The 27,015-nt window shown below is 34.4% G+C and overlaps 1 protein-coding gene across 1 annotated transcript in view; it reads right to left on the reverse strand.

The window, feature by feature from the left end:
• DGKB (diacylglycerol kinase beta) overlaps positions 1 to 26,427 on the reverse strand; it is a 398,861-nt gene extending 372,434 nt beyond the window's left edge. Inside the window, exons 1-2 of the mRNA XM_065051198.1 lie at positions 26,406 to 26,427; positions 1,782 to 1,852 (exon numbers count right to left, since the gene is read on the reverse strand). The gene's annotated coding sequence lies outside the window, so the exon portion shown is untranslated. The remainder of the gene's footprint in view (positions 1 to 1,781; positions 1,853 to 26,405) is intronic.
• Between the last annotated feature and the right edge of the window lie 588 nt (positions 26,428 to 27,015).

Genomic DNA, 27,015 nt, shown 5'->3' on the forward strand with positions numbered 1-27,015 from the left:
TCATGAATACACAATAACATTGAAGTTATTCAGTCAAAATAGTTTATAGCTGTATAGAATTAAAGAAAGAAGACTCAAGTTTTGAAAAAAAAAAGTAAGTCAGGAACAAAAGCAGAACTAAAACTATTAATGAATTTGCTGAGAAACTTGCCTCGAGATAGATATGCTCCTCTTTAAAGATAATTTAAATAGAGAAAATGCATCATTAGCCCACTAGACTAGAATTTATTGAAACAGATCTCATTTTTTCCAATACTGATTTATCCAAAATTTTTGCGTATTTATAGTAAATTCCGGATCTTGCACTGAAGTTGAAAAGAAAGGTTTGTCCATGCCCCACAATATCATAGAAAGTGGGTCTGAAAACTCACAACAAGCTTATAACATAGACCTTAAGGATTCTTTAAGTGGGATTTAGTTTACAGTTTAAGATTACTGGTTTTCCTTTATAGTCAGTGAAAATAAAACCAGTGCAGGATACAGAACCTAGACATGTTCATCAGCCCCAGTTTACGTGCCCACTTTGCAGTAAGCTAGACATCTGCCTTGGCTGTATCAACCAGATCCTTACCAGCTATAATGGGTAAGGTTTTTTGTGCTTATATATGGGCATAAAAATTCCGGTGTCTCACTCTGCAAACTGAATTTTGCTGCTTGCTGTCACTGAACACTTCTTTCAAATTGTGTTTAAAATAGAGGAAAGTAAGAGAGAGTTGTGGGTTTTTTTTGTATGTTACAGAACTATTTGACTGCCGTTTTTAAATAATGTTCAGAGTGTATTTAATTAAAATGGAGTATGCAGCCTTGACCTCCCTGTAATTAACTTTTTTTTGCAAATCAGTTGCAATCAATGGGGTTGTTCTATCGCCGTGGTATCTCTGATACTGCAAAACTTCTAGTTTAAAAACCTCTGCCAGTACAAAAGTACTTTTTCCAGTCCAGTTTTTGTGAACAATATGCCTTTTTTGCAGATGTCATGCATACACCTGCAATTCTCTGAGAGATCTCAGTAGGGCCCCGAGGCATAGGTATCTCAGGGACTTGGTATTTCATATTCACATTTTTCTTACAGGCAGGCAGTTTGGTTTGACTTCAGAACGCCTGTTGAGGCCACCCACCTTTGGCACAGACAACAGGGCCCTTATGAGATCATCTCTGGTTGCTTTTGCCCTTTGGTGAACCTCAAGAGCAGCAGGCATAGATGAAGTGTCACAGCCAGATGTGATGAGTGTGAATTTTCTGTGACATGATCTGAACCATGAGACTTTCATAAAGCCATTAGAAATACCCACTCTAGTGTCTCAGAGATACTGCAAAGAATTTTTCAGAAGATAAATATTTTCAGTAGGCAGAAAATGTACCATTGTAGCCTTATCACGTGGTTGCTTCTCCACAGCAGTATAGAGACAACAGCATGCATACTCCTGGAGTTTCACCAGTTAGGGAATAAATTGTTTGAAACACTTTTAGAAAAAAAAAGTAATTAAATGTAACATTTGTTATTTGGAAAAAAAAAAAAAAAAAGGAAGAAGAAAGTGTATTACCATAAAAATGTAAACCAGGTAGCTAAAAAGGAAACTCAATTCTGTTGTTTTATCAAATACTTGATTTACTAGTGTGTTCTGATTTAAAATGACCATTTGAACAAGAGCACTCAGCAGCAAGAATAACTACCATAGGCTATTGTTTATTCCAAATGTGCTTATCACTCATGGCTCTGCATATCTTCCATTTATTTATAACTGTGGAACATCAGGAGGAGAACAGAACAATTTAATTACCTGACAGACTTGAGCTGGGCAGTGCATGGTTTCAAAAACTGTCTTTGTTTCTGGACTCAGTCTCCTTTAATCTGCAAGTTAAAATATTTGAGATGCATTTACATATGGAGTATAACGATATATGACAGTTAGAGCAATTGTACCATTGTTAAAAAAACTAGTTACTTTTACCTGTAATGTAGTTCCTTTGAAATCAAGGTATTTCCATCACTGAAACAGCATGCTTTCCTCAACAAAGTTTTTTTTCCTTTTTATTAAGTCTGCATTTTGGGGGGATGTTCTAAGCCAAAAAAAAACCCCAAACAAAACAAAGCCCAAAACCCAGCTGTGCATTGTAATAACCAAGATTGCTGGAATTAGTACTCTAGGCTGGTTATAAAAGAGACGGAGGTGTGTAAACTACAGGAAACAATCACTGTGAAGTCACAGTAAACTAAACTAGTTGGTATATGGTGAAAGAGTGTAAAAGTGAAAAGAGGATACAGCAGAAAAGTCAGAGATGACAGGTTTTTTTATAATGATTTTCCTTATCCCACATATCCCTTGATATTCCTGCTAAACTCAATCTTCACAAATACGACATATTTGCAAATAAATTTAGTAGTAACGTTATTTATATGTACTTAGTGTTATATCTAATGACCATAGAATAGCAATCCAAACCCATATTGTACACCCACTGAATGGCACACAATTTATGTTATTCTGCCACTAACACTTTTGTAGTTTACACAGCTGAAAATGGCTTTGTCTGCATCTTGGATAACATGTACTACCTCAGATCAGCAGTTTTCCATTCAGGCTTTAATCAAAACAATACACTGAGCATTCACATGGGGCATTAGAAAAGCCTTTTGCTAGAAGCTGACTCAGAATCTCCCTGTTCATTCGAACGCTTCTGGAAAATTCATTTTAACTAAATGCACACATTTTTGCTTTTCATTAAGAAAGTTTATTCTATGAAGGTGAACTTGCTGCAAGAGTGAAAACCTTTGTTTATATTGCTAACTGAAGCATAAAAAGCACAGAAAGATCAGACAGAGGTTATATATCTGTAATAATAAATCTACTTTACTGATGTTATCAAAACATATGTCCTATTGATTCACATATAATTAATTCCTTTTCACTTTATAATTCTTTGGTCATCGATAGATTTTTAAATGTATCCAGTTGAACTAAAGACTAAGAACACAAATGAAAGGGTTTTGTTAAAGAAGAAACTAATATTGATTAACTTCTATAAGAATAATGTGTAACGCTTCATCATTTCACTTGCTACTAGTAAGTATTTAACAGATTTATTTATTCTATTAAATGTTTGAGGATATCAGTGGAATGGGAAATTACTGAATTTCCATACATGAAATGAAAAATACTGACATAAAAATAAATACTGTTGAAATCAGCATGGACATTATAATAGTACCATCTTGAGCATCTTTAGGATTATGTTATTGATGTGTACCTAAGAAATACAGCTTGACAGTAAAAGGGAAAAGAGCAAGAGCAAAAAGCTTATATTTTGACTAAAAATAACCATATTCTTTGGAACTGAGAAAATCCAGGCTTGTGCAAGTAAAAACTTTTTATTAGCAAACTATTTCACGTCTTTCATAGCAAAAGAGCAGATTACAGCCAGCATGCCCAGCTAAAATTAGGACTCTGCAGATAAACTTTTGACAATGGCTGTTGAAATGGTCAGTAACAAATAATGCTTTCTGCAGGTAAAAGATCAAACTGTATTTGATAAAAAGAATGAAAACTGATGTAGCATGGAATGTCATTTTTTGTTTGTTGTCTTCTCCTAATACTTTGAACAAAGAGGAATATTTACTTATAGGGCAGAAAATAATGCAGTCGGTCATTAGAGGTTCCAAACATGAATTACAGCAGTTATAAATAATTATTGCTTTTTTTTGTTGTTTGCAGGGTTTTTAAAAAATAGTTTTTGAAAAACGGGAATGATTTTACTAGAGTGAAATAGTATCACTTTATATCATTACAACTATGCTTATCCCCCATGTGTAAATTTAGAGGATCAATCAGCTGACAGATAACAGCATCTCAAACATATGCACAAAATGTTTTCTTCCAGGATACTTAAAAATGGTAACGTTACATTAATATGTTTTGGAACAACAACAGGAAAATCAAACCTTGCACTGTAGGAAGGATAGTCTGAACCTCACAAGAATAATTACATCAGGACACTGTGTTAGAGAGCATCTAATATGTGCAAAGAGCAAATAGACTCAAAAATAAAGTAGCAATCAAACCAGCTATGCTATGAAGCTACAGGTTCAACCTCTTCACTGACTTAGGCACACATTCAGTGCTGTCACAGATGCTTACAGACACATATTAAAATTCCATATGGTGAAGTAGGTGGCAGGATAAATTTCTTGAGCATAAGTATGCATGATGAGAAAGGGATTTATTTTTAAGTTAAGCTTTGCATAATGGTTGAAAACCCTTTCTGCTACATTGTTCTTCCAGAATATCACAGAATCATCAAGTCCAACCATAACCTATCTCTAGCACTAAATCATGTCCCTAAGAACCTCGTCTAAACACCTTTTAAACATCTCCAGGGATGGGGACTCCATCACTTCCCTGGGCAGCCTGTTCTAATGCCTGACAACCCTTTCTGTGAAGAATTTTTTCCTACTATCCAATCTAAACCTGGTGCAACTTCAGGCCATTTCCTCTCAACTTATCACTTGTCACTTGGGAGAGGAGACCAACACCCTCCACGCTAAAACCTCCTTTCAGATAGTTACAGACAGCAATAAGGTCTCCCCTCAGCCTCCTTTTCTCCAAACTAAACAGCCCCAGTTCCCTCAGCTGCTCCTCATCAGACTTGTGCTTCAGGCCCTTCACCACCCCTCTGCACTTTCTCCAGCACCTCAATGTCTTTCTTATTATGAGGGGCCCAAAACTAAACACAGTATTCAACATAACTTGTTTTATCTATTTTCACAGAGGTATAAAGGAGCTTTTTTTTTTTTTTTTTTTTTAAATGAAATTAGTATACGTAATAAGTTTGATGGCAAATTTGAATTAAAAATAAGAAATTTTCAACATTTTTGCTAAGTAGACTTAGGCACACAATAAAAAAGTTAGCACTTTACTTTTGTTACTTAATCAAAATAAGCTTCTGTGGAAATTCAGTTTGAAAAATATTTCTAGGACGTAATCTTTAGAGTAGAAAGTGATAGGACAAGAGGAAATGGTCTCACGTTGCACTAGGGGAGGTTTAAATTGGACATTAGGAAAAATTTGTATATTAGGTAAAGACTCTTTATGGAAAAGGTTGTCAGGCATTGGAACAGGCTGTCCAGGTAAGTGGTGGAGTCACCAGGTGTTTAAAAGGTGTTTAGACAAGGCTCTTAGGGACATGGTTTAGTGCTAGAGTTAGGTTATGGTTGGACTCAATGATCCTGAGGGCCTCTTCCAATCAAAATGATTCTATGAATAAATGAGCCTCAGGGTAATCCAAGAGCAGTGTCTGTTCAGGATTTATCCTCTACCCGTTCATTTATTTCTTATCTTCCCTGCACATCCTCTCCCATGATGCCTGTTGATATTCTTTACCTAGGAATCAACTCCCCTGTGTTTCAACTGGAAGAACAGTACTGTTGATCTTGGTCAGTATCTGCAGAGTCTGTTTGAATGTCTACACGCACATAACACAATAAACCCACAACTGAAAAAACCTGCACGTACCTAATTGACAACCACCTCATTTCTGGATTAAGTGTGAATAATGTATCCAAAATCCAGTTACTAATATTTCACATGCATAAAGGAGCAGGGGCTATGTTTAGCTCATCAGTCTTTTCAATCTTGATTCATAGTTGCTGTAGAAATCCCTCCTTAGTGCAATCCAGTTAAGCTCAGCATAACATGTTTAAGGACAGACCTTCTAGATGTTAAAAGCCTTCTGGGACTGTAGTTTGCAGCTTCAGAAAGAGAATGAAATTGGAAGTATAAAATAAGAAATGAACACTTAAAATATACACTTGTTTGTAAGTAGGCTTTTTGACGGTGCTATCTGCTTGCTGTTTGGAGGAGAAATGCCACAATACTGGCAACAATACCAGTTTTCCATGCATAAATATTGGCTTCAGAAGGTATGTTTCATTTTTTATGGCCCAGAATTAATATGACTATGACAGCTGCTCTTTAGCAAACAAAAATGCATTGCAGGTCTGATAAAAATAACATATTTATTAATGTTGTATAGCAATAGATTTAGTATCATTGCTAATGTCAAATGGCTATACAGTGCTGAAATAAAAGTAAAAGACTGAGTTTTCTCCAAAAGAAAAAATCAAGGGTTTCCAGTTTCCCATTGTAGACAGGCAAAGCCACATGCACAAAAGCTTCATGCTCAAAGTCTATAAAAGCAGAATGCATGGCAATCAGAGCAAACAGTTCCAGAGGTATGAGAAGATAGCCTCTGTCTGGCTCACTTTTGGGGTGTGAACATCAGAGTCAAGGGTTATGGAAGAGATTTGGTGTATTCCCAAGTGAAGAGAGAAGTGGTTTTGCGCTAGTCATATTCACATATGGATAGGTAGGATGCACAAATTTTTACAAATAGATTCTGAGATATGCTGAGAACCTTGATTTTACTTCTGTGTAAAGATGGAATCTGTGTACTTGCATATTTTTCATTAATATAATCAAATACTATCCTGGAAATAACCTATATAAATGAGAATCAGAAATGAGTTTTGATAGACTTGTTAAGCAAGGTTTCACTAGCACAGTCTTACTGTAATAAAATTTCAGATGAGGGTCTTGCCAGTGAAGATTTGCTTTCTTTCCCAGGCTTTCCCAGCTGATCTTACCATAACCAAGAAAGCTTTTAAAATGTAAACAGGAAATACATAGCCAAAGAAAAGTTCAATCAACCCCTTAAGTTCAATCTTTAGATCCCAGAGAAAGATAAAAAAAAGAAACATAATACACATACAAACCCCTTACGTTGCTAGAAGAATTTTGCTACCATGGAATAAGGGTAAGACTGAGATATTTGCCTTTCCCTTATGGTAGCCTACGTGACATTGTTCTACACAGCACTTTTTTGGACTAATTTTGAGACTTAAGAATATTTTAAAAACTTGAATCCATAGAAATTAATGGCAAAATACCATCCTTATTTAAGACAGCTTCATGCAGAGAAGTACAATTTTTGTAACTTTAGATTATTTATTAAAAAATAATTAGATGGTGTGTATGCATTACTACTCAGAGTGTATGTTCTGCTTAACAGAATTTTGGTAGGTATCATTTTACATCATTCCCATAACTAAAATAGAACTTGAGAGCAGTGGAACAGATTTTGGCATTAGCGTAAGGCATTTGTTAATGGGGAATCTGCCAAAGGAATCGGAGTTTTATTTTCATGGGTGATTCATTATTTAGCTGAAAACAGCTTGGGTAGCAAACATGTTTTCCAAAATTTCTTTTGAGAATATCAAAGATGATTTTTTTTCATGCATCTTTGGAATTATTTAGTCTGACAAGTACTTTTGTGATTGATTATACCTACTGAAATCAGATGTTAAGAGTCTACTTATTTACATCATATACTCTTTCAACATGAATTTTTCATTCCATCAGGAGTTGCTGTATCGTATGCCAATGAAATACATTTTTTTAAGAATGTTTATCAAGAAAATTTCTGTTGACATTTTCTTGGACTGTTTTGCTCTTTAGCCTGCAGTACAGTATCTAATGTTTAAGAAAATGAAGATCCCATGTATGTTGACGAGCTAAACTCAGTCTGAGATTTTGAGTATTTTTTTTCCAACTCCTTGCTATATTTTTTAGAGACAGTAGAATTTTCTCATTCATTGCAAGTTGTTTTAATCAAGAACTGTCATTTAGTGGCTGAAGATAAGAGCTCTTAAATTAAATTGTATTTGCTGTTCTCTGGATGATGAAAATAAAATATAATTTGCAAATGCATTTGTTAATACATACTTCGGCAGTCATAATTATTTAATTTTGTTCTCACTAAACTTCATGCACTTATTGCATTCTCCTTGAACATGAACAGATTTAGATCATTTTTTTACTGTAAATCTCCCCCTGTGTTTTACAGGGTGCCATGGAGCCATATTCCATGGCCTTACTGGGACTGTGGCAGGAATGTCTCAAATACTCCACAGTCAGCTAAAACTAAACAAATAATGCATCTTAGCAACCTGAAGTCTTTTATTTGTACCTCAGCTACTGGCCTACTCTGTACTTGTGGGCAGGTCGTTAATTTTCATTTTAATAAAAGAGAACAGGAGACTTAGTTTCTTAAAAATATGAAAGAGCAACGAGAACTATATTTCTAAAATACCCCAAAATTATGAAGTGGGGTATGGTTGGGTAAATAACACTTGTTCAAAAATTCGAGAAGGAATTTTACAAAGAGTGGAAACTAATTCATATAACTAAAAGTGGGGAGCACACTATTTCAGACAAAAAGGCAGGGAGAGGTTTTGCCAGCAGAAAAGGCTTGACAGTAAAATGACAAAATTGCTGGTGTTAATAAATTAGTCCTGGCTGTAAAGTGAAAAGCTGATTACAAGGAATTGCAGAAGTACCTGTAAAAACTGAACAAACCAGAAAAAAAATAAAATCTTTACACACTTAAGAATAAAGATGTGTACATGAATAAGAACTTCTTTGTACAAAGCATATGAATATAATAAGAAAGTGTCAAAATCTGATTAGGAAAAAAGAAAAGGGAAACTACCAACTTATTACTGGAGATTTTAAGTTCAGCTTTTATTCAAAAGGAATGGCTAAACCGAGCAATTAGCAAGCTACAGGCTACTGGATCCAATACAGGAATGAAACTGAAATAATCTCAGCATTTCTCTTTCCTCCGAGAATATGGAGGACAGCAGGATCAAAAGAGGAAAACAGCTGTACTTAACCTTGAAAAGATTGAATGGGAGGATTCAGAGAATAAATAAATTAGTCCATCTGATTTCATTTCTCACAAAAATGCTGGAGTATCTGTCTGGTTAAAGACTGTAGACAAACTAGGGCAAACATCCACTTATCAAGAGAAACCACCAATCCCAGCTACTTTCTCCTTGTGACTAGTAATGGGCCCTACTGATAGGTGGAAGCAGTAGATACGTCACGTGCATATTGTTTCAAAGCATTTGCCAGTCTTATGCACCATTCTCATAAATAAAGAATTAAGTAATCCAGATGACAGTATTGTAACGGCATGCACAACAAATGTGAAGCTACACTGAGGGCAGTTACCAGCTGTCAAGCTAGAAGGAAATACCGAGTGGGGTTTCATAGGTCCTGTCCTGGACCCAGTATTATTCAATATTTTCATTAATGACCTGGATGATGGAATAGAGAGTACACTTATTAAATTTGCAGACAATACCAAGCTGAAAGCGTCTGCAAGCACTTTAGTGAATAGGATTTGAATTGAAAGTAACCTTGACAAATTGAAAAAGTGATCCAAAAAAAAAAAAGAGAAGAAATTCAATAAAGAAAAGTACAAAGTATCACACATAGGAATAATCTCTGGCTGGAAAAATACAAGAGGAGAAACAACTGACTACGCTTCAGTTTTACAGGGGGTAATGCACCACAGAGACACTAAGAGTCAAAAACATTTTATAATACTATATATGCAAGACCATGTTATACAGGAAATGTGAACTAATCTTATTTGATACTAGTGCAGTTCAGTCTCAACACTTGCCATGGTCAAAGCAGCCTCTTCAGATAGGGTGCTGCATGAATTTTAGCTACATCAGAAATATTTAATGGGGGTAACAAGAAAGGTGTATTTTGGACTGCTTAAAAATGAGAACTAGTATTTGCTTCATAATATGCAGAATTTTAAACCACAGCCTTTTCTGCTGCAACGATTTTCTGTCCCTGTTGGCTTAAAATTTATGGAACTGCTATATTTTCAGGTAGGAGAAGTATGGTACAAACTCAGTTGTGAATGTTGAACAACAGAAAAAACAGTTGACCACAAAGGTGACAGTTTTTCATTAAGCATGAACCACAGTGGGGAATTCTGTACTGAAAAAGCTATAAACAGTAGACGTGTTCGAATAATGGAAGTTACATTCCGATTTAGTTAGGAAGGGTTTTTGTTGCGGTTGTTTTGGTTTGGGTTTTTTTGTATTCTGCATCCATGATATTTATTTTTAATGTGTATTATACTTATCATTCACACTACTGACATACATTGTTAATATTTATGGATTCATAGCAGCAATCATCTTCCTTTACTATTATCCTTCACATAATATAGGTTCAGCATGTGTTTTTCAATGGGGAAAATACAAGATGGGGAACAATCTGCTACTTCGGAGATTCAGAGAGGGTAATGCCTTTCCTCTTAAGAGCTCATTAATGAAAAATGTGATACGTTGCAACATACATAAGCAGAATTTATGTAGGAAACATGGAGTAATTATTCCATGCAATATTCAACGACACTCTTCACAACCATTACTGTTCCTACTTCCATGTGTACATGGAACATGTTCACAAAGGATCTGATTGATCAGATCAGAAATTATCTTCACAGGACAAATAATTCGACTATTACAAAAAAGTTAACAAATTTTCAGAAAATTACTAAAACTTTGGTTATTTTTATACATCATCTAAAGAGATGTTAGAACAAATGAAGCTCCTGGCATCCTTATCTTTAGGTTTGTTAAAACAGACTTTACCCTTCACTATCTAAACTACTTATTTATTTATTTATTTATCGCCATTTCATCCTGCTTGGGGAATGAAATCAGACAAAATAAATGCACGCTTCTTGATCAGTGATTTGTGATGTACAGGCAGTGCTGTGGAATGTAAGAAAGCATATAGTTCTTTCCATCAGTTTAATTAGCATACTATTCTATAATTGTTTTAACTAAAGGAACAAAAATGGAAGGTTTAATACTACTCTGTTATCCTGAAACAAGCTTGCTCCTTTAGTTCATAATGGCACATGCCTAGTGCATCTTTGCAGAATTCAGATAGGACTGACTTTATAAGTCTTTTTAACAGAATTTAGTTTCCATTTCAGTTAGACCTTCATGATTTATACTCCGCATAATTACTTTGTAGACTTTAAAACTGGATATTGTCTTACCTTTGACCACCACTGATTATTTTAATGCCATCAAGAGCAGTCTCCTGAAATAGTGCATGAATTCAATTTTTTGTGAGCTATCATTCATATGACTTGTATTTCATCTCTGCAACATTAAGTGTATTATCATTTGTAGTGAGTAATGGAAGACATATTTCGATAAGCAGTTATAAGTAGTGACACTGGGTGAAGGCACATATTTAATCCAGCTGATTTTGGAGCCATTATAATCATCATTCCAAATTAATTACACCATCTATGCTTATATGGGTGTGAAGTCTATCCCTTAATTCTTGCTACCTGTAAGGTGTGGACCTAAGTCAGAATGCCATAAACAGGTGTCGATCTTGTCATTATGGTGATATTAGAAACAGAAAACAGCAAAACATACATAGTACTAGATAAATAGCACTAGTTTTCTTTCAGGCAAATGTGGTGATTTTAACAGAATTAGTCTAGGAGTAAAGCATGACTCAGTATAGAAACATCTGAATTTAATTTTAATGGTAATCATAATAATAAAAAAGAAAGTCAAGGAAGTGACTTAAATTTTAAAAAGCTTCTCTTGATTTCACCAATAATAGTAAATTAAAAATCTTATGTCTTTCTGATGCTTCCCGAAAGAGAAAGTAATTCAGAAACAAGAGCTGCTTGTCTAATAGAAAATGCAGTGAGAGATAGAAGTCTTGCCAAAACACTTAAATTGTTGTAATTTCTTAATTAGGAAAATATAATTTCATTATTTAAATGACTTTATTTAAAAACACTGGTTAAAATATAATCCATTCAGTATATTTGCATTTTCATAAAAATAAACATATATCACTTGCTACAGTGAGGCACTGTTGCAAATTGTATTATTCATGGTCACTTAATCAAATGAATTAGAGAAATTTAGTTGTACATTCTATGAAGTACTGCTTTAATCTTCTAAACTTGTTGTCAGGATGAGGTTTGTTGATGCCTGCTAGTGAATAAGGCATGGTGATCTTAGAACTAATTTTACATATTCTAAGACAGACAGTAAAGGTCTCCAGACTCTGTTTAACTAGTGAGAAACAGTTTCATTTCTGCTGTTCTCTTGAGATCCAGACTGATTCAGACTTAATAGAGAAGTCATGAGACAACCAGGTCTTTTTGACACAGTTACTCATAAAGGTAGTAGGGAATTTCTCTTCTGCCTTCACATCAGACTTTAGGCACTTGTATTTTTAAATTGCTATTGATACATGAGATGCAAATAAGAGTAATGCAAACTTATCCTGGAAGTAGTTAAATACAGAGAAGTCATCATAAGGCAGCACATATCTCAGAAGTAACGCACCAGAGAGGAAGAACGTGCTTTCTAAAACCAAAAATTGATGTTAATGATTTTTTTTTTTTTTTTTAGAATTTACTATTTTCTATTTGCATTTGATGTGTTTGTGAGTATTGTATTCAAAATATGCATAACAAAGGACACCTTTTTCTTTAAAAAAAAAAAACACAAAACAAACAAACAAAACAAAACAAAACAAACCCCTAAGTATACAACTCCTGTAAAGGAACTCAGATGTAGGATGAAAAGACATTCTTTCCTTCTGTCACTTTCTGAATGGCACTGATTATAGAGGTCTTTCTGCATAAAAGATGGACAAAGTCAAGTCAAAAGGGGTGAAGAGGTAAAAAGCTGACATTTTTCTTGGGAGTTCTACCTAAAAAATACACTCTTTTTGAAATAACTTAACTTTGGCCTCGTTCTTTTTCTGTAATGTTTTGCCCTCAAACCATTCCAGTATTTTAAAAGTTTTTACAGCTGCTTTTTCCTGAGATATAAGATAGTGGAGTACCTGGAACACAATATGTATCTAATACAGGGATTAGCATACTCTGATAGCTGACAACCTATCAATGCTTTAAACATCCCTTAATCACCACAGTGCCTACAATGCAAGTTATTCTTCTGTATGTAAATGAACTGAAGTAAATGCACCTCCTGACTTTCTGCCCAGATGTTAATATGGTAAAGAGTATGATCTATTCGTGGCAACAGTTATTTGTAGAATACACAAATGAGATTCCAGTTGTTACAAGTTGTGACTGAAACAGCATTGGAACAGGCTGCCCAGGGAAGTTGTTGAGTCACCATGTATTTAAAGGCAAATAGATGAGGTTGTTAGGGACACGTTTTAGTGCCAGAATTAGGTTAATGGTTGGACTCTATGATCTTCACGTATCTTCCAACCAAAATGATTCTATGATTAAATCCCTATATTTCCTCTTTTATTTTTTTTTCTTTTAAAAAGTTACAATTGATATAGTGCACTCACTGCCATTTACCATCATTAATAATTCTGGAAATAGCAAATAACCAAAGATTCGCCACAAGCCTAAAGCACCTGCCAATGCTCAAAACCACTCAAAATTATTTCACTGAAACTTCTATGCCTAAACATGAAATTAGACATTTGCCTGTAGACAGACAAGTGTGAGCACTTCGGTTCAGCCAAAATGGATTGATATCCAATATGCTTGTACACATAGGAGCTGGAAGCACATTTTAGAGTATCAGACATTTATTGACATCTTTAAGGCCTATGGTTTGCAATACAGATAGTCTTCACAATGGAATATGTACTTTTCTATGTTGTACACTGAACACTATAAAACCAAGGGCAAACTATGGAGATGTCTAATATATAAGTTATCCTTTAACTTTGAGATACAAAATACCACACTTCAATCTGAAAAAAAGAAGCAATGCACTAAAAGTAACTAATCTTCTGTAGACAGTGTAGAAAATCAGTTATTGTAGTTAAAGTGATGGCCGCTAAGAAAATTAACACTACGTAATGATCAGCATTTTAAACTTTGTCTTGATTTTAGTGGAAGTTGCCAGGTTAAAAAAAAAATAGATCAAAGAAAAATCCCCTCATTGAGATAATTAGATAAATGTTATGAACCCCATTTTCAGAACCATAAGAAAGTTCTTCAGTTATTATTAGGGTAGTGTTACAATATATTGCATGTAGAAGAGGACTGTGATTGTGCCATTAGACTTAATATTTCCCCCTACTCCCTAGCAAACTATATGCCAACTGGAAACTGGCTCCTGGAAATGATAATATAAAAATAATTGCAAGTATTAACAGAAAAGGGGTAATGGAGTTGAAATCAGTCTTGGTACCATTTCCTTCCAGCACAATTGTACTTCTCTAAAGCTATTGAACCCAGTATCATCAACAGAAAATGTCACAGACTCTCAACAGCAAAGGACAGACAATTCTACAGATTATTGGATCATGTCCTATTTATAGACATCTAACCTTTTCAGCCCCAAAGAAAAGCAAACAGAAAAGCGGAGTCGTGTCATAGATCCAAGCCCCAAATTATAGCAATTTTGTACCATTATTGTATTTTGTTAATCACAGAGACTCAGCAAAACACTAAGTGAGTCACCCTTAGTATGAGTAACATTTCATTGTCACAGTGAATAAAACTACCATACTTAAATATTCATAAAAAAACAAAAACTCCAACAAAACGAAACACCAAAAAACTCTCAAAAAAACAACACAAATCTGCAAAGCCCTTTGCCTTGTGTGCAATCTTTTATCTTTTTGTCAGTATACCAACAACATATATTTTTAATAACAAGCTACACTTTGGGTAATAACTAGGAAGGAAAAGAGGTAAATTCTGCAATTCCAAAGTCAACCAAGTGCAATATTAAATTCAGGTGCTAATTTACATCTTATCTAGGAAAAAAACTCATAGATAAGACATGAAGTGTGAGATAAATAATTATAGGTCCAGGAACATGATAAATCTCAACTTCACATGGGAGAAATTAGGACCAGGTTCTACAGCAGAATAAAAAGCTCTGGAAGGCAAGAGCTTTTGCAACATTATCTAGGTAAGGTAATTGCAATGGACAGACAAAACTCTGCAAAACATTTGCATTCTTGGGCCTAGCATTGATAGGTCTCAGCATCAGCTGAGATGGAAGTAAAGTGATTTTTGTTCTGGATTCTTTCCAAGGCTTCACAAAGCTAAATTACACTACAGGATTGTTTTTCAAATTGCTCTGGCAAAGTATGGAATGAGGTACCCTGTACTTCAGAACAATGATCTCCTCTAAGTGAAAAAATAAAATTTAATACTTCAATTCCATTATATTCTTAATCTTCAACATGATCTTCATCATAGTTCTTTAAATTAGCATTATATCTGTCCTAAAATAAAAAAAAAGGAAGATCTAAAGTTGCCCTCCCATCCCCAAACTGAGTGCAGATTGCCACATCTGCTATTGCAGATATCTCACCACTGTTTCAAACACTGAGAACTGGTTTTGAAATTCAGTCACTCCTACATTCCACCATGTTATTGAAACTGTCACCATTTTCAGTGGGCTAACAGCTACAGCCCTTTTATGCTGAATATAAGTATATTTAAATGACTGCTCAAGAGTAACCCCATACACTGAATCAAATTGCTCTTTGATAATCTCAGCCATCCCTAAACTTTAGGTGGAAAGGTGTTAGCTGTATGAAATTATCAATTTATGGCATAAGTGTATTTCCAATAGACTCATTGAGATGTGATGTGACAAGGAATACATGCATCTGTTCTCAGTTCAGAACTAAATGTGTGCATATGTTATACATATATTTGTGTGTGTGTATATATATTAGCAATTTAGCCTTCCTTTGTTTTAATTCAGTGATATTAGCACAAAATACAGAGGACAATCAGTGGTTTTCTGAGGAGAGTTCTTCCCAATCTGCTACCAGGACAGCATTATGATTTCTAATACTGGCCTGCCTGGCAGGAATGATAACATACATGAGATATAATATCATGTAATGTAGGTGTTATTACATGGGAAAGCTGACAAGATTTCTACACCTGGTTTCTTAAGAAAAACAGCAACATTACAAATGCAAAATATCTTTCAAGAAACTTGTAATCTTCAAGTGGTCTTTGTAAAAGGAAAAATATATTAGTTCTGACCTTCACAATATTCTAGGTATCAGGTAATTACAAGAAACTAAATCACTATCTTCAGGAATTTATAGTGGCATCACCAAGTTGTCAAGAATTTATAAAATCAGTTCATTTCTCTGAGTCAATCTACATTTGAACTCAAATGCTGGACTATACAGATTTTCACATGGTAAAACGTGTTTGTATGAGGAATCCCACTGACATCAGTCAGGCAGCTCACGTAAGAAAATTCTCCTCAGCGTAAATAAGTTTTGTGCAATGTAGCCCTTGGCAATTTCACAACCATTCAAACTGTTATTGCAAATCAACTAAAAAAGCTTTGATTTGCTAAGAGAGAACCTTGCAACAACAGGTTTATCACATTTTTAGGCATTATTTAAACAGCCAGTTTAAATAAAAAAGTATTATATAATTCTGACTGTTAGAAATTCTTTTCATTGCTTGCCTGCTTGACCTGAAGTCCATTTGCTTGTCATTTTCCTCACAGTCCAAACGGCTTATTTAACCTGCTTGTTCAGTCGTTTAGACTTCTTTACATTGAGATCGTGTTTAATGCTCCTGAAACAAACTACACTACCATGTGTAAGTTTATATTTTGATAAGCATTTTAAAAAGCTGTCTGCTGAACTTCTTTCGCAATTATTGGCAAGTTACGAATAATGACAGAGAGTGAATCATCTGACCTTTCTCAGGATGGTATGAGCTGTCCTCACTGGTTGTATTTTTATCTTCCTTGAGTAATGTACAATGTACTGAAATACCTATCTTTCCAACATGCTAATTAGACCACGAGAATATGACTACACCTTGAGAAAAAAGGAAAAGAAATACAAGGGGTAATGGGTTCAAATCGGAACACAAGGGGTTCCACTTAAATTTGAGAAGAAACTTCTTCTCAGTGAGGGTAACAGAACACTGGAACAGGCTGCCCAGGGGCATTGTGGACTCTCCTACTCTGGACACATTCAAGACCCACCTGGACACCTTCCTGTGTAGCCTCATCTAAGTGTTTCTGCTCCAGCAGGGGGATTGGACTAGATGATCTCTTGAGGTCTCTTCCAATCCCTTACATTCTGTGATTCTGTGTAAAAATGTGGGGCACAGTATCAAATGCTCATAAAAGAACCCTTCACAAACATTTATTACAAGATTTCATCTGGAGGTATGATCTTGTAACAACGTTATATCCTGCAAATGCTTACAGAAGTCAGGAACTAAAGAGTTTAAGTCTGATGCTTAGTCTATAAGTCTGATGCTGCAATTAAGTAACATTACAAGAAAAATATGACTAAATATGTCTAAAAATAGTTTCTCTTTTTCAGAAAAAAAATGTTCAAAATCAGTTCACATTGCTTTGTTTCTAAACAGTAAATAAATAATATTTTTATTCTGTTTGTAAGCATTTCAGGTTTGAACACAAGACATACGGTATGATAGAAGATGTTATTTAAGTCTGTGTCTTGGAACCTTAAGTAATTATTAACGTAACGTGAGGAACAAGGATATCAGCTTATTTTTTTCTGAATTTCAGCCGACTACCTGTAATCAAGCAATTTCTTTACAGTAGTGACAAATACCTATGTGTCAAGATTAATCTGATGACTCAGATACTATGCAATTATTTTAAAGGCACTTATGTGTCTTTTTGAAATTTTAAGAGATGCCATAGAGAATAAATGTGCTCAAACCCCTTTCTATTATCCATTATCATTAATTAAAAATATAACCAAATTAGAATATGAATATATCCTTTAGTTTAACCTAAAAATACACTTAGTGAGAGTGAATGATTATAGATATATTCCAGCAAGTATAAAACCCACAGTAATTTATTTTTTTTTGCAAGCACTGCTGTAATGCTGGGTAAGACTAACTGTCAAAATAAAGATCATAAAATCAATTAATCCAAAATTTCTACATGAAAGACAACTCACTGGAGTCTTCTCCACTGTTCTCTACTTGAAAAAGAATTTACATATTAGAGCTATACCACGTAATGACATAACATGACAATTCTTTGTTAGCTCAAGCATTTTAAATCTAGAAATGGAAATGAGAATTCCTTTTACCTCTGTTCATTTGACATAGTTCATCCACATTTTACACAAGCCCCTCAGTCAAATGTCTGTTAGAAGTTCTATAATTTGACAGAAAGAAACCTGATCAAGATAGTAATGTAGAAAGAAAGGGATATCTATAATTACACTCAACAACCAAGCTCATTCTAATGTGTTTTAAAGTTAGTGTAGTATTGACACATTTCTTTCTTTCTTTCTTTCTTTCCTTCCTTCCTCTTGTGTTTCACTACATACGCTGTAGTTAGAGTGCTGAGGGAAAAATATTTTGCATAGTGTTAAACAGCACAGGGGAGAATAGCTTGCATAATACTGGAAAAAAAAAAAAATCTCAAAAAATGAGGGTAAATAAATAAATGTGTCAAGGATTTGTAGTTCTCAAAATTTCAGCTTTTGAAAGATGAAACAATTAAGTACCACAATCAAAGTTCTTCAGGATTGAGAACATTTTGTTTCTTTTGCTTACCAATCATTGGTTTGGTTTTTAACCAGTTACGTAACATTCAACCATTTTTTTGTCTACAAAAGACAGTTGAGAGTGTCAAAATAGTTTTTAACTAGGAGATACTACTCCCTCTGTAATATCAAAAGAGTTCTCATCAGCATTATTAGCAGAGTAATTTAATTAATTTTAATAAAACAAGAAAACACAGCTCCCAAGATATGCTCTTCAAAATAACTTTGGGATACAAAAGCAGAAACAGCCTTGGAAGCTTTCATAAGCTTCTGTGGAGATGTTTTTGATGCTATCAGCCACAAACTTAATGTGGTCTATATCAACCACAAATTTAAATAGCTTTAAAAAAAAAATAAAGTCTGCCTTCTTGAAGGAGTATATCAGTTTGATAAAGAAGAGAGAAATATTTAGCCGAAGGTATGAAGGCTTCTGGAAACTGAAGAACTAACTGCCATGCATCTTCAGAAATTTTAAGGAAGCATAAAGTTAATTTAAGCAAAGAAAACATTAGTATTCCATTGGTAGTGTTTTCCTTCATTTCATTGGTTTTGTCTGACAAGGTTTCAGACAGAATGTAATATCTCTCAGACCTGTCAACCCTGAAAAGAAACTCCAGTGACAGGAATCATCATAAATTGACTTTTCTATTATATGAGGGCCTTATTTTCTTACTTTGACTGAAATGGTTCGATACCTGGATAATTTTAAACAGAGCTCACTATGTACCTTGCTTTTTGTGCTGTTTAGAACATACGATTCAACTTTTTCTTCAGCAAGATGTACCTCTCAAATGATAAATATTTCTTGCTGGGAGAACATAGCCTAAGACACAGAACTTGCTGACATTAAAACCAAGGTGCCATGATGTTGTCCTCATGGACTTTGAGGTGTTCACCACTGCTTTGTCTTTCTCTCTGTTGTCTCTCCATCTTCCTAATCTCTTTTGCCCCTCATAATTTAAACCTGACTTTTTCTCAAATACTTAATTTATCATCAAGTATAAAATATTAAACACCAGCAGTAAGATTAAAGTTCTTAAGTATAAAGTAAGATGTTACAGGGAGCTTAAGTTCCTATATGTTCTGAGACCCAGAGACAAAAGCCAGCTGAAGGGAACAGGTAGATTGAAGAAAACTTAATGCTATGCAAGTTTTGAATATTTCTTCCTCTTCATAAAACCATAGAATCATATAATGTCCTGAGTTGGAAGGGACCCACAAGGATCATTGAGTCCAACTCCTGTCCCTGCATAGAACAATAAAAAAAAAAAAAAAAGCTTTTATTCCTCTGTTCCCCTTGAATAGTGTTTCCCTCTTTCCCTCTTCCACTAGGTGTTCAGGAGTCTAATTCTCTACTGCCAGTGGTTCTGACACCACAGAGTGCAACCAAACAGCCTGTGCTCACTGAGCTCCTCTCTGCGCTGCTACCAAAGGCCCTGAAAGAGTCAAGTTTTTTCTTCCTGTTCTCAGTACCAGATGCTGTCTGTTACGGGTCCTTTTTTGAAATGGAGCCCTGTACACAGAGGTCATCTTTTGTGGGGAAACACAATAATCTTGCAAAACAAGCAGCCATGTCTTGAGGAGCAGCAGCTCTGTCCCCTAGATCTCAAACATCTGAGCAGCACAAAAAGCAGGCCAAATATGTTGGGTTTTGACTCAGAACTTTCAAGGAAATCCCTTTGTTTGACTCTGCTCATGCTTACAGTGACATGTAGCTGCTATAAGCAGCCAGATTATTGTGACTACCAACTTAGTTTCAACAACAAAAAATTTTCACGTACAGATTTTCTCTATTGCAAGATTTACTTAGGTAAGTATCAATGGGTACTTTTGAGGAATACTTCACATGTTTTGCCAGAGAGTACTTCTTTTGATTCAGAAGATTATGCACCATGCCAAAATTTACAACTGAAAGAATAGCTGTTTTTACTACACTGAAGTCAGACATTTTAATTCCATGTACTTACATGACAGTACTCAGGTCTTCATTTTCCTGTTCAATAGCATGGTTAAAGCTAAAAGAAGAACAATACCTTTTCCTTTACAATTCCTATTTAATGCTGGGTACATCCAGGCTCCATTGTATGCCAGAACTAGTGAAGTCATATCTATTTGGGGTATGTATATATACAGATAAATGTATAGGTTTAAAAACTCACAGGCACATTCAAAGCAAATTATTAATTGCTGACTCACAGTAGCTTAAACTCACATTAGCAGAACTTGGGACAGGAAAGCCTCTTGATTTATTGTGCCAGTTTATCCCTCAGCTGGAGCCTCAGTGCAAGACGAAAGGGCTGCAAGTTACTGTGGCTAATACACAGTATTTAGATTTAGAGCCCTTAAATTTTCTCTCATTGATACCTGGAGAAAAGTGGGACACAGTGCTATACAACAATTACTAATGAATCTCATTTCAGGCTGTCTTTGACAGCTCTTTGTGCTTAATTAAACAATTCACTTTGTAAAGCTAGTGGTGGACCAATAATATTGCATACTTAGCCCCCCATCCCCAGGTTTGTAAAGAAACCTTAAAACCTAAGGGAATATTGATGAATGAGGTCTTGTATCATTTACCTGCTTTAGCTATGAGTCCCTGTGTGCTATAAAAATGTTGAACTTTTTCTAAATATTCAACAATACCATTTCTAGAAATTAATACACTTCTAACATAATCTTCTTGCAAACCCTCTAGTTTTTAAGAATAATTTTTCAGTCCAAGTTTCTGGAGTTTTTTAGTTTAAATACTTGAAGAAAATTCAATAGATATCATTTTGGACTACCTCCTATAAGAAAACATTAACTCTATGCCTTTGAAGAAGAATAAAACATTTAAACTTGTCTCTAAATATGACTAAGGTTCTACTGTCTTTCTTCCTGTAGCATTTTTTTCTTTTCTTCTGATTTACAGAATTTTTCTCTGAACAAATACATTGACTAAAATTTCTCAAATACGTGATTGATTCACCTTAATACCACCTTTCACAGACACCATGGCAGATCTAAAGTTCTTGTTAGACGTGTTTCTTACTTTTCCTTTATAAACAGTTAAATTTGCAACTTGTGCGTATTCTAAGAGCCCAAGGAAACCCAAAACACAGAATCACAAGGTGGCTGAGATAGAAAGGCAGCTCTGGAGATGGCCTAGTCCAAAATGTTGCTCAAATCTGTGTATGTTACAGCAGGTTTCTCAGGGCTGTTGCCAATTGTGTTTTGACTACCTGCAAAGATGGAGACTCCACAAACTCCCTGGGCAAGTCCTTCGAGTGTTTGACCATCCTCACAATAAAGAAGTTTCTTATGTTTAAATAGAATTTCTGGTATTTCAGTCATGTCCATTACACCTTCACTTAAAAGAAGTTAGGAAGGTTATATCCTAAAGCTGTTTAGGATCTAAAAACTGTAATTAAGTCCCTTAGAGGTGTACTGAGCATGATTTGGCCTTGATGAAGTTACTTCAAACTTTACAATGATCAGCTGAGAAAACCACTGTTTTTCTGAGGTTTCCTTTTTCACCTTTTGTATTGCTGGACATGTAATATTATCTTTACTTTGCATACTGGTTGAACTTCTAGCTAGCAAGCCTAGAGCATCAGCAAAATTTACTAATTGCAGAATCCAGGTTGTTTACATCAATCCACATATTTTCTCATAATGAAATGAATAGCAATGCAAAATGTATGAGGGAAAACAACTGACTGGATCTGACAGCAGTGCCTATGATGAACACTGTTTTCTCAAGTTCACTCAAGTTTTGCTTACTTTAATTTTTTCACGCTTCATGATTTAAGCTGTCAAGATGTTAACTATTCATGTTCACAGACAGCAACACCTGAAGATATTCCAAAGCTAACTATGAAGGAGGATGTTGCGTGCTTTCCTTTCTCTGTGAATTGAAGGGTTTTTTCGAGATCTGTTTTTCATCTATCATCATCGAGATACTATTTTTCATCTCATGTGACTATTTGATCAATATAACCTCCTAAATAAAAATAAAGCAAGCATGATCTTACTTTTATTAATTTTATAAAACAAAACCCCCTCAAATTTTAGTGATCACTAAAATATAATCTTACATAAGTCAATCAGATTTATTTTACTTTCCCTGGGAGACAGTTGACATTTTGACAATATGGTGGTTTTATTATTGCCCTTAAGATCCTGTATTTATTGAAGAGCCCATATATTATATCAAGGTCTTGTATTTTTTGTGCAAGCATTAGAGTCTGAATTCAAATTGAATGTTTTATGTTTTCATTAATTTTATACTCCATATTTAAATTATATTTTTGTATTTGCTTACATTTCAGAGATTACTCCAACAGTCTTTCTCCACTATTGTATCTATAGACAAGTAAAGATTACATAAATAACAGCAATTTATTACTTCTAAGAAATATAACATAACTTGAATGTTCCTTCAGTGATCATTACCCTCAAGGAAATGAACGTAAATATAAAGTTTATATTGATATTCCTAAGATTTTAACAATTCTCAAGGAAAAGGTAGAAATAAAAATGTACAATACTACCTGGGGTGCATTCTTACCCAGTTAAAATTTGGTATTCTTATAGTGGCATTTAGAATTTGTGTTATTTGAGTGTCAGCCCCTAAAAATTATTTTTTTTATATCAGAATCGGTGCAATTGATGATTTGCCTTATCCTGAAATGTCTAAGCAAGTATATTTCTAAATGAGATTTTTATGTTCTTCTATCTGATACTACTACTACCTTTTTTTCTTCTTACAAACACGTTTTGAAGTTTTGCAAATTCTTGTGCAGAAGAAACCTGCGCACAAGAAATTTTTGCACAATTTTGCACAAATTAATGTCTCAATTTCCTTTAACCTTGATTTTTGAGCCTTGATAATGAAATGCCATAAAGTATTTATTTAATATCAGAGCTTTTTTTAAAAAAAATTTTCTCAGAGTACCAGGTAAGTCCTAGTTTTTCCTTTTATGAAGCAGAATTGAAAGTGATACTGAAGTTATCATGTGTGCCATATCTCATTCTGTACTTTATCTTTGTGGGTTCTTGTAATCTGCAATGGCAAACTTAGTTTTATTTCTACATGAGCTGTGGCTCAAATCTTCCACTTGAATTTTCATTTTGTTGCTGGGATTTTTGTCTGTCAGTGCAAAGCTCTCATAATAGTTTTAGACAAGATATATTGACCATGTCATGAGCTAGCCCTAATCTTTATAAGGTTTACTTTTCCATTTTCTAACTGAAAAGATATTTACTCATGCATATACAAGAATAATTTCTACTTTGAAACCCCCATAAAATTTTTAATGACCATTCCATATTTTTGAGATACTTTAAAAACCTTTCACTTTAAAGTCAAAATTATTTATCTGATGCTTTAGCAGTGCATTTTTCTTTTTCATATGTGACAAATATTTTATTTACCTACCCAAGCTCTTTTCTTAATCAGTTTACTTAATCCAGCTGCATCCCTTCACCCAATTTTTGATATTTTACTTTCATCTCTAAACATTTACATTCTTCTGTCCCAAAGAATGTATTACATGCCACACTGATACACAGTCAACCCACTAATATTCTCTCCACTTTTCTAGCAGAAGAGGAATGCTCAGAGTTCCCCCTTCTGAAAGACACCTGACAGTTCAGATAAAAGTTACACTCCAGTCGAAACTCCCGTCTCAAAACAGGCTTTCCTACAAATTTATTTTTGGTCTTCACTAAAATTTCATGAAATAGCATTGTCAAAGACATCAAGATACAGAGAGCATTGCAATCTCACAATCTTTCCTAGATCCCTGCTTTTGCAGACGTCTGCTTGAAACAAGCTCTGTATGTGCTCCCATTAAGTACGACAAAGCCACTCCAATGCAGCATGCTGTTGGAGCTACAACAGCCCATTTTTTCAGCCAGACAGCACACTTGGGCAACACAACTAAAATCTGAAGTAACCGGATATTCCCTTAGCACAGTACAGTTCTCCAAGGAGACTCTACTCTGTGTGGTACCAGCCTAAAGGATCAGGAAACCCTCCAGCAGTAATCCCTGTAGCAAGCAGGAGGGATGCAGAACCAGACCAGTTGTTACCAGTATTTACTTGTTTTGAATACAGACTTTACTGTATTTCATTACATTTTATTATTTCTTCACCTACAGGTTACATATAGGATAAAATGACACCATTTTGTCATACAAGTTGCTGAGATAAACTACTTTATTACAATGAAAAGAGACTGGACCACAACAGAAAGGTTGGACTGGTGGTCCTCGTGGTACCTTCCAACCTGGTATTCTGTGATAATGCAAGTATTACAGGAAAATGGAAAATATTAACTCTTTTCGGTAATTTCATACATCAATTGTAATGAAATGTAGGAAAAACTGGAAACATTGAGCATGGAATTCCCTGAGACTTTCATTAAGATTTCAGGTGTTTATTTAGCATGGCACTTATGCTAATATTAAATTAATATACTTAAATACGTAAGATAATTGACTGTATTACAACATCATTTACACATGAATATATAAATATAATGAAGTATAGAAAATAAGTATCTAGCAGACAACAGCTCCCACTATGCAGCTTCAGTACAGAGTGGGAAAGACCATGGCAACATGCTCCTGTGAGAGGGAAAGAAAGGGCCAAAGGCTGGGTCTGTTCCAAGCTTTGGATTACTAATTGGGACATCCATCACTGACCAGTTTGGAAAACTCTAGTTCCTGATATAGTTTGTTTAATGCAGAAGGAAAATAAACTGTATACATAATGAGTCTGCTATTAGCAATTAGATAATTTAATAATTTACCTGATATTTACTATTCAGTAATTACCAGGTTGTTGCTTTTAGATAACCAGACTGAAATATAGTGCAAAAGAACTGTATCTTTGGAGGAAAACAAATCAAATAAATAAATATTAAGAAAAAGAACAACATGGAAATTATAGCTGAAATGGCTTTCCGCAGTTAAATTATGGCTTATTTCTGCAACAGCCTTGTGAGAAGGTTTTCACAGATTAAAAAACTACTTGTAGCTTAAGTTATAAAATATTCTCCTTAACTGTTGCCAGAAATTGATAAGCATAAAGTTGACTGAACATGGGACAAGTTCTATCAGCCTACCTTGCTAGCAAGCTTAGCTTTAAATAGGATCCTTTAAAAGTTTATTCATAAAATTAATTAAATCATTAACTCGCATTTATAGCATTTAGAACATCTAAAGGCCATTGTATGTACTTGGAAAGCAATCCTGGTATCTCTTATTTTTTATGCAAGATCAAAAGATGCCATTGATGAAACTAGTGAAATTATAGCAGTTTAATAATCACAAAAACAAACAGAAACCTACCAAAAAAAAATAAAAATCACAGGCAATATAGAAAACATTACAAATGTTCCCTTGCAACCAGCATTTTCTAGCATGAATGCTAAACATTATTTACCTGTTTCTATTTATTTGCTTTATAGCAAGACTATAGTCAAAACTGTAATCTAACTAATTAAGAGTTTGGGAATACATCTTATCTAGAATGTTACACATCTACTTTAAGCCTTTCACTACATTGTTAATTCTTCTCCCACTTTTCCAGGTCTTAACATTGGGGTAATGCTTAGCCGCAAACTAGGAGTGAAAACTAATCAGTGCTTATACAGTACTATAAACATACATGGCACTGTATTAATTTGAAGTTATCAGAGATTTTCAAAACACAGCCTGATATAAAATACATTGTTCATTGCTGTTTTTCATTACTACTAATACCCACTTGTTCTCAGACTTTCTGATAATTACTAATGCATCAACACCTGGAATAATTATTCTTTCCTTATGAGGAAATATTGCTTAACAATAATAAGTATCCAGATTCTGTATTAAGTATCCAGATTCTGTATTAAGTATCCAGATTCTGTATTAAGTGTAAAGTTCATTGCAATCTTCTGTTTAATCCCAACTGTATGTACTTACCAGCATTCAGCAGCAGACTCAATATTCCTGCAACAACACAAAGTATAGGGCATTTGTGTCACAAAGACCTTCGTTGGTAACCAGAATAACAGATAATTTATCCATTATTTGTGTTTTTGCAGTTTTTCCATTACATGTTGCATGTTTTATAGAAACCTAGTATTCATAATAAAAATAGTCATTTTTACTTGCCTCCATCTCATCATGGAAAAAATATCAAGTCAAAGACTTAATTAAAACAAGGAAATAAAATACTTTCTTTTTTAGTCATTCATATTTTTCGGAAGAACACTGGAGAAAATCTGAAATCTGTAAAAGAAATGTGGTCAGATTTATTTCTCAACTAGTTCTCTGAAAAACTAAAGGCAGATTTATATGAAATATTGAGCATGTAAAAAGATTACTCTTGAGTTGAGTGGGGAATCAAAATAGACAATCACTTTACCATTAATTTGTGAAGAAACAATCATGGAAGAGTATTAAATGCAATTTGAAAGGGACTTGCAATTTCTCCTTTGTGGATTATTCTTACACGAGAATTGATTTGAACTAATGCCAAGATGCAATTATTTTTAACGTGAAGTTGCTACCGTTAAAAAGCAAACTCCAA

The sequence above is a fragment of the Columba livia genome, chromosome 2, assembly GCF_036013475.1.
Source record: "Columba livia isolate bColLiv1 breed racing homer chromosome 2, bColLiv1.pat.W.v2, whole genome shotgun sequence".
NCBI lineage: Eukaryota > Metazoa > Chordata > Aves > Columbiformes > Columbidae > Columba > Columba livia.